A 9,712-nucleotide genomic window follows, 5' to 3' on the forward strand; every position below is an offset into this window, starting at 1 on the left:
TTGTTGCGCGTGCTATGTGGCAGTTGGTGTCGCGGATGTTTGCTGTTCAACTGCGCCGCCATCGTGCATCAAGGCGGTCGCTTTTTGAGTGCCTCATTATAGCCGCAACCACGCACGTAGTTTGGAGCAGGCGTTGCCTCGCAGTGTGGCGGGGTCAAAGGCTCCGTGCAATTTACACGTTAATGTGGAACTTGCGGAATATGGTTTGGACTTTCCTTCAATACGAACTGCCTCTTGGAGGGAAGGAATTGTTTTTCTGCCGATGGACGACAAGGTTCATCACGATGAACCAGGAGAAGGTTCCACATTTCCCATCCTATTTATTTACATTGTTTATCTCAGCACATATGCAGATTCAGGGCTGTGCACGTTGTTTTTTTTTGTGCTTGTTTCCGTTCATTGCATGACTTTTTTCTGCTGCTAATTGATATTTGGTGCCTGAATTGGTATTGGTATTAGCAGTGTCTGTATGCTTTTTCCAGGCCTTTCAAATGTGCACAACCTTGTCTAATCTGTGAATCAGTCAGTCCGTTCGTATAACGCACGAGGTAGGTAATGTCAAGAAATTTTGTTGAGTGGGAACCTTTAAACACAGTTTCACAACGAGTACCATTGCTTCGTCGTCCTCAATAAATTCTCCTTTCTTTCATTAACACTTCCGATAAACTTTGAACTACATTCTATACTACACTCCCCCCTCCCCCTCCAATTTAATTAGCGGCGTTTCTGTTCTTCCCTACGCTTTGCATTGAGTGTCAACGCCGCAGCTGACTGCACTATTTTTCGAAAGTAGACTGAATATTTCGATGCGCTGTACTGGGACGAGTGCCCCTCTGACAATCAAAGTACATTCAGTATTCCTGGTGCGCTGACAAAGACGTAACGGGACAGTAAACGCAGTTTATAGAAACAGGTATGCGTTTACTGGTGGATGCGGCATTCGAAACTTTCATTTTTTTTATTTCCTTGGCCAGTGACCTCGTACCCGCTGTCTAGCATCTGCGTGGAACTTGGGCGGTGCCCTGGGTTCCCAGCCGAGGAGATATGGGCCGCAGGGGTCCAGAGTAATTAATCGGAGGGCGATGCGCGGCCATATATCACCATTACGCTAAATTTGATGGCACAAAAAAGCGCGAAGGAGGTTTTGGCGGTTGGAGAGAAGGCTGGAAAAAACTATCTACATATTCCCAACTAACCTCATTCACCTTTCATCGCATAGTGGAAACGGAGGAGGGAGGGAGGGGACGGGGAAGGAAGGGAAGAGGTGGGTGTGGCAGCGGCGCCTCCATTGTCTCCGTCCCTGTGGGCAGCGGCAGGGATGCGTCTTGGCTCATCGTTCTCACTTTAACGGAGGCGGCACCAGCAGCCGCGTGTCATGGCCCACCGTTTATGACCGCTGTTGTCAGCTCATTTCCATATGAAGGAACCACGCTAACTTGAGTTCACAGTAGTTGCGGCTGTCTCGACCTCCGACTCCTGGCCCAGGGCGCCGTGTAACCATGATGCAGACTAGGGGAGAAGAAGGAAACAAAAGCTTGCCAATTCAGTTTTACGGTGTCGTTTGATCGCTTCCTTTTCTTATTGGTCCATATTAAAAAAAAAGTTTGGAAAGTTTCGTCAGAGTGAAGTGGTGCGGCAGTCGGCTCAGTGTCGAGGTGAACTGCATACTGCTTGTGTAATCGTTTCTTTTTTTGCTTGGGAAGGAAGAGAGAGCGGGAAATAATGTTAATCGAACACAGCGACCGGCTGTGCCTAAGAAAAGAGCATAAATGATTTTACACGGAAAGCACCCATTTCTTTTTGGTTGCGGCGTTTCGACTCAAACGCTCAATCCTTATAAGAAACTGGGCGAACGAACATTGGATCAAAGAATTCAGAGCAAGTATTCACTGGAGCAGCCTTCAGAGTGCGTCAGTACTTTTCCAAGGCTCACTTTTGATTGAAATTGCGGGTGAAAGGTGAATTAAAATGAAATATAACAGGCACACCCACGTGTTGGGAACAGCTCTTGGGCATGTGCAGCAGTTGTACATGAACCTCACTCGCCAAGAATTCCTATATATTTTGAACCCGATTACGCTGCCACGTTCCAAAAGACAGAGAACATATTCGCACTCGTTGAACTAGGTTCTCCAAGGCGTAACGGCCGTTTAAATCGTATCTCGCCTCAAATGAAAAGGAAAGCCTTGGAGCGGGACGACGAAAGTGAACGAAAGAGGGAGGGCGAGTGCCTGGTGACGGGAATCAGTGAACATGGCAGCCAGCATTGTGACGCGTGTCACGCCGGATCTGGAGAGACAGGCAGTTTGTCGTTCGCTCCGCTGGCAAGAATTTCTATCGCGCCGCAGCCGCTGCCAGCGACGACAACGGCGAGCTGCAAGTTTATATTAGGACAGTGACAAGGCCGCAATTTCAATTCTGTTCGCCGAACGTGCGTGCACCAGTTTATGCTCCACTTGTCGTCCACTTTGTTCATCTTTCTTTTTCTTTTCTTCTCCTTGCTTGACGTCAACTGCCGCTGTCTGGCTGGCAAATGAAAGTCTCAATTCTTGCTCTCCTTCCGGCTACGCGACCATCTGAGGGTGGTGAATAACTTCGATTAAAAATAAAGAAATGAAAGAAATGAAGAAGCGCTCCGTTCCGGCCTGGTTTTGTTTTCACTGAGTCGCACGTCGATCCTGCTGCATCTCGCTTCCAACTAGATGCCTTTTGATTGAGAACGCAGCAGGCTGCGTTTCTTCTGCATCACTTTCTGCTCGAAGAGGGTTTTTTTGTGGACGTGAAGATATATAAGCTGTAGTTGTTGTTGTCGCTTGTTTTTTTTTTAACCGACAGCGTTCCCAAAAGCAGGGGAATGAAAAGTGAACAACGTACATTGTTTCCGCTCTGTGCGCTACTCACAGCAAAATTTAAAATATCTGCAACCTCCATATTTGCGTGGATGATACCGTTCCTTCCACTTTATTGGTTGGACTTGCGAATTTACATCGAGCATCAGGGGTTTACTTTTAAAGTGCATGAAGTATTCTCTCTTGTTGAGTATAGCGAGCAGACTCGCACCGTTATATACACGGAGCTTCTGCGTGACAGTATTTTGAAGTCTTCTTGTTAGCCAGTCTTAAAAACACCACACTTTGGATGAAAAATTTGTTGTCACTGCTGTGGGTGCTCATTTTTTGGCTACCACTTGCGTCTTCTGACTATTACCTGTTGGCGTTACGTATCATGTCGCAGCATCCATGAGCGGGGTGTTTAGGACGAGTGTAGGTCAGCAAGTTCCACGACATTCTGACTCCACAACATCTACAAAAGAAATTCTGATTGGCCACAGCTGTTGGACGTCGCCGCCATATTTTGTACGAGGATCATAACAGACGACTCCTGCACTCACTGATGAGAATCTTCCCCAGGGTTGTGGAGGGGCCTTTGGCGCCGGCGCAGCTCCAGTCGGCATACAGCATCAGGCTCAGGCCCCCCGAGGCGCCGGAACCCACGCCACGAACCAACAGCAGAATGGTGGTACCCTCGTCCATCCACAACATAACGTACAAGAACAGCGTGAGTAGTGAGCGCGTCTTAGTGTAAGGACCGCACAGTCCAGGGAGATGCTGCTAAGTTCCCAACAAACGCTAGATAAGCTAGTTTTGTGACTGGTAGCGTGAAAGAACATGACACCACCATGCGGTAGACTCCAGCGCTAAAGTTTGTCTTCTTTGTTGGTGTGCGTGTCCTCCGTCCTCTAGTGGTATGTCCTGTGAGGTTAGTATTTACCACGATTATCTTACATTCTAAATTAGTGATTTTTTTCAAGCACTCATGTGTCTGCTTTGGGAAGTGAGGCAGCTCTGAACACACTACAGTGAGTGGAATAGTTTGCTGTCGTGAGATTTTTTTTTTTTTTAATATAGGTTAGGAAAGTTGGGAATGTTAAACAGCCACTCGAGTGGTGCTTGACTGTTTATAAAAGCCGGAATATTTGCACGGCAGCTGAGCCCACAACTCAATTCTAGGCGCCCAAAGATATACACCGCATTTTTGGATTCAGGGTACGAATGAAATTGTGAATGGCTTTCAGTAAGGAGTTGTGATGCCAAAAAATCGAAACATTTCACCATGCTCTATACTGCGCAAGAAATGCAGTACGTTTCTGTGACCCAATTCAGATCGTGGAATTCTAAAGTTCTAAGCTCTCAGCTCAGAATGCAAAGTTCTCAGCTCAGAATGCAGAGTGGACAAGTGACGAAGGCAAGAATTGGTAATGATGATGATAATGGCCATCCTCAACGCCAAAGGTCTCAGACAGCAGGGCGTGGTGGGCAGTTTAGGCAAATAATACGCTCGCACCAACAGTTGCCCTAACCAGCTTCGCAGAGTGCGCACACGCTTGGCCGTGGTGAATCCCCGGTGAGCGAGGGCGAACACCAGCATCCAAACGACGGCCAACGAGGGAAATGTCTGGGCATGGATGTCTCTAAGGGAATGAAAGTCCTCCTCTACCCAATCGGTGTGGCGTCGCCTGCGGGCAAAGTATACAGTGACGTTTTTCGAGCTAAGCATTGAAAGCTGTTGGCCACTGTCACTCTATTTTCTCGTGTCTAAACTGTGGGCATGGTAAAATGTTTAGGGAAATCTCCCAAGGAGAACTTTGCAATAAGGCAGTAATGACTCACATGCATCCATCCAACCGCAGCCACACGGCTGCAAAGGAAAGCTATACAGCTTTCTCAGGAACTTCATAGTTAAAGTAAAATTCATCCCGGTCCGGAGTTCGAACCCAGGACCACCGCTTCACCGTAGCAGTCGCTCTACCAACAGAGCTAACTGGTACAGCAACCTTATGGTAGGGCGAAAACGAATTGATCAATAACTGGAAGTGGGAAAAAAGTTGGCGAAATGCTTAGGGGAATCTCTTAAGGCCGAGTAGATATTTAATAAGGGAGTAATTACTCATTAGCATCCGCCTACTTCCCACTTGAAGTATTGATCAATTCGTCTTCGCCCTAACATAAGCTTGCCGTCCCGGTTAGCTCTATTGGTAAAGCGACTGCTCCGGTGAACAGGTGGTCCTGACTTTGAACGCCGGACCATGACGTATTTTTCATTAACTACGAAGTTTCTGAGAGAGCTGTAAAACTTCTCTTTGTAGCCATACGGCTACGCTTGGGTGGATATAAATGAGTAATTACTCCATTATTACAAGCTGTACCTTCGCGCGGGTCACACCTAAGGGGCAGGACACGAGCCATAAGGGGCATAGTAACATAGCACTTTTGCGAGGCACCGTAACGAAAAAGGGAAACCCTAGATATGTAAGCGAGGATCAATTAGCGAGAAAAGTCTGCAGCCAACGCCGTGGTAGTTATTATTGCAGTTGTAGTACAGGTGCACCTATTTCAGAGTTGCAGGCAGTCATCTTCCAGAAATGCTACATCTGCGGCCTTTTATAAAGGGCAGGCATGTTCTTTCAGTACATTTAATTAATCCAGCTTCTTTGAAAATGCTGTTACTTTTTTGTAGCGATGCCGCCTTTTGACCCAATATTTAAACCCGAATTGTTTGCGCTGAGAATCGTCTTCCGTTCTTCCATCTCACCCATATTCATCATCATCATCGTCATCATAATTTATTTTACTTTTAAAGGCCCCTTGGGGGTATTACATAAGGGAGTGGGGGGAGTAGTACATTCAACATGACTCACATTGGTGGGGAGAAAAAAAAAGGAACAAAAAATATACACAGGCAACAAAAGCATAAATAGAAATAATATCACGAAAGGGAAATGAAACAATTTATACAGCAAGATAAGACATCAGACGTTTTTTAAACCTTACTGGATCGCATTCAATGACAACAGATTCTGGAAGCCGATTCCAGTCTTGGATAGCAGCTGGCAAAAAAGATTTGTTAAAGGCATTAGTTGATCCATGTAAACGTTGGATGATCATGGAGTTGAATAAACGGGATGTCGTGCGAACATGAGGGACTAGAAGGGACTCGCGTAGGTTAGAAAAGTTGATATAATTTGTGCAATAAACATAAGCGAAAAACTTTGCGTCTAAGGGCTAGTGGGCTGATAGCGATGGATGACTTGATTACATAACGGGGGAAAGTAGTACATTCAACATGACTCACATTAGTGGGGAGAAAAAAAAGGAATGAATAAAAAAAAACACAGACAACAAAAGCATAAATATAAATAACGTCACGAAAGGGAAATGAAACAATTTATACAGCAAGATAAGACATCAGACGTTTTTTAAACCTTACTGGATCGCATTCAATGACAACAGATTCTAGAAGCCGATTCCTGTCTTGAATAGCAGCTGGCAAAAAAGATTTGTTAAAGGCATTAGTTGATCCGTGTAAACGTTGGATGCTCCACGAGCCGAGCGCGAATGGTCCTACACAGCGATTCAGGAAGGACTTCCGGTATCCTCTTGTGTGTTTCTCAGCAATCAGCAACTGTAGGAAGCACTGCGTTGCTGATGAGAGAAGCTCGCTAAGCAGGCGAACGCACAAGTGCTGCTGGTAGGGCTGCAGGTAATTCTACACTCCGGGCATACGGGCGGCCATATCATGGCGATACACCTCAGGTGGCACCAGCGCGACAGACAAGCCCTCCCCACCCGCTGAGTCCACGGCCGGCATGCCCTGGCTAAGCGCCTGTCGCCGGAACGCCTCCATGAGCCGAGCGCGAATGGTCCGGCACAGCTACTGTGCAGATGGTCGATGCAAGCACAATGCTTCATTCCGCTGACCAGCTTCAATATGTACTGAATACTACTAATCCACCAGACTTAAATAGGCTCGGAGAATTTGTATGGTTTTCTGTGACCCAAGCAAAGCAGAAAAAGTATGCTCTTTGGTCGGTCTCATTCTCTAGCTATTTACTTTCCTTTGAGGCTTAACTATCTGATAGTACAAACATGCAGAGTTGAGCTCAACATCGCCGAGTACAAATGCGAATTAAGGGGGGGGGGGGGGGGGGGGTGACAGCCTCGAGCATTTTAGTAGTGGAGAAAAGCGATGCTTGTTGCTGAAAAAAGCAGAGTGCTTGCATGTACGTGAAAGACATGCCACTATAGCGGATGGGGTACCGTCTGCGCCATCGCCTGCTATGGTGCGCCGTTCACTTAAAAACTGTTCTTATGTAGCGCTGTACGGATGCTGGTCTGTACAGTGCAAAAGGGAATGCAGTAATGCTGTGTGAAGTAGGTTCTACTAAGCCTAAGAGGACACATTGCCGACACAAACTTCCCTTCGCTCAGAAAAATAATTGGCACAGACATCGATAGGACTGTTCACCTTTAATGTTTATTGATATCTACGCAACGAACCATTTCGGCAAGAAAACAGGCGGGTCAGCGAGCCAGTGACGAGCACGTGCCTTGGCACGTAGCAGTTGCGGTTGGGCGTGAGCACCACGCCGTGCGAGAAATCGTTCTAGGCAGCCTCCCTGACCGAACCGAGCAGGTAGAGTAGTTGGTCGGACACATGCACTAAGCCGCCCACCACGTGCACGATCGAGTACAAGCTCTTGGTGTAGCCGAGCCCTGCGAGAAGCCAGCGGTCACTAATGAGACGTGCATGGCATTTTTTGCTAGGCTGCTTGAGCACAAGCGACCGCCAAACCATGCAGAAGTGCCGCTTAGTATATATCAGTGCTTCAAGACAAAGCTCATCTACTTATATGTCCAGGAGCCTCTACAGATTCAGAGCACACTTCGACCTCCGACATTCTCGAGGATTAGAACAATCGTAGGCCTCAGAGCAAGCAGGGCTCTAATCTATACGGGGTCTAGGAGCTCTTAGCTGCCGCATACAGCAAGCAGCGTTTGAAAGAGCCTGAAATCTACTGCAACAGTTCAAACGCTGACAGTCTGGCCAACAAAAACACGGTGATGAGTATATCTTAGAATGCATAATTGGCACGAATCTGAAGGGTGCCGAAACAGGGTGGCAGTGAAATACCTCAAAAACCTGCAAATACAACTTCTTTTTAAAGGAAATTTCAAGTGCTGACATTTCATTCCAGCGTAATGATGCTTCCTAGAGCTGCATGCTTCCAAGGCCTTTCAGAATATGAGGAAAACAGTCTCCGCGATCACAGCTTTATGCACTGATCCCACTTCACGCACAGTGCACAGTGCTGGAAGATCATCGCAGGTCTTTAAAAGGTGCTGTGTCTTCCAAGCTTGCCTAACATTGCAGGAATTGTAAACGGTGTTTTTCTCATTTAGAATGGACGAGCGTCTTGTCTGCCCACAAAGCCTATATATGTAAGAAACTGGTAGAACCATATTCGATCCCAAAAAAAAAAAAGTCCAAACAAGACATCGCGTGGCTGACGAATATGTTAGTGCGAAAACGTATCACTTTTTCGTGAGTCCTCAGAGTTTCGCTTTTATCCTGGAACATCGTTTCATTTTCCTCATTAGAGATGGATTCTAAACAGTACTCCTGCTAGCCCAATATTTAGGGCTATCCTTCATGTAAAGCAGACTTGTAATAAGGGAGTACTTATTATTTTTGGCTCAGGTGGTTGAAAATGAGTAATTCCTCCCTCTTTAGAGCTACTCCTGTTTACCTGTTTTCGGCGAAGCTCAACCCTATTAAAGCCACATTCAAAGATGCGCTTTGGCAGTTGGCTGTTTAAAATAGCTACAGCTTCAGGATGAAAGATAGTGTGTTTGAGTGACCAAAGTGATTAATAGAAGGTGAGTGCCCTGACCAATGAAGAGCGGAACTGTGCTGAAGATGCCCCTGTTGCTGTCTCCGAAAAACTGAGCCAGGTTGGTCTCCAGGCGCATGACGGGGACCACCCGGACGCTCAGGAACGCAAAGTACACCAGCAGGAACGGCACTGCATCGGAAAAGAATCGCGCTAGCCACAACATCGTCCAAGACAGCAACCAACCCAAAAATTGTGTCTTACCGCGACATTGAGGACACCTCCGTACACAGCGAATTTGGATTGCTATTGAAGGTTCCCGAAATCTCCACAAACTCCACGGCTTCAAGATTTCCCCACCCTGCAAAGAAAATAACAGACTCCTAGACACCCGCCGAAGATGGGCGCGAGGGTAGGTGAGGTTAGGCTGCGTTCTTGACAGGAATTGGCGCTCTAGGTGAAGGCGCATTTTTAAGCGCCCGTCTAATCGCTGCGCGGTCGCGTAATCTGCGAGAAGAGTCATCAGTCATGCGCACTGAAGAAAGAAAACAAATTCGAAATTGTTCATGTTTTTAAATATCTCTCAAACAAATGGATAAGTGCCTAGCAGCGGCAAACCAAGTAGTGGCAACGCTTTCCGATTTCTCAAGGACCGCATCTGCGAGAAGATTCATCAGTCATGCGCACTGAAGAAAGAAAACAAATTCGAAATTGTTCATGTTTTTAAATATCTCTCAAACAAATGGATAAGTGCCTAGCAGCGGCAAACCAAGTAGTGGCAACGCTTTCCGATTTCTCAAGGACCGCATCTGCGAGCTTCACGTGACAGCCACACGCAAAGGGGCGTTAGCAGGCTAATTAGTTAGCTTCGCAGGCCCGCTGAACGATACGACGCCGCAGGCATGGGATGGAAAACACCGCGCACGCGGCGGCAGACTTCAACAGGCTAAGCCTCGAGGAGCGCCTGTGGCACCGAACTGATAGCGAGGGCATAGCCGTAAGCTTACCTCCTGCTCCCGTTCGCTGGACGACGTCACGGCG

General features: G+C 47.1%; 1 pseudogene; it reads right to left on the reverse strand.

Moving 5' to 3' along the window:
- Positions 1 to 1,402: 1,402 nt before the first annotated feature.
- On the reverse strand, positions 1,403 to 8,897 carry LOC149342490 (uncharacterized; annotated as a pseudogene).
- Positions 8,898 to 9,712: the final 815 nt, after the last annotated feature.

This window comes from Amblyomma mixtum, chromosome 5 (genome assembly GCF_055824585.1).
Source record: "Amblyomma mixtum isolate Tamu chromosome 5, ASM5582458v1, whole genome shotgun sequence".
NCBI lineage: Eukaryota > Metazoa > Arthropoda > Arachnida > Ixodida > Ixodidae > Amblyomma > Amblyomma mixtum.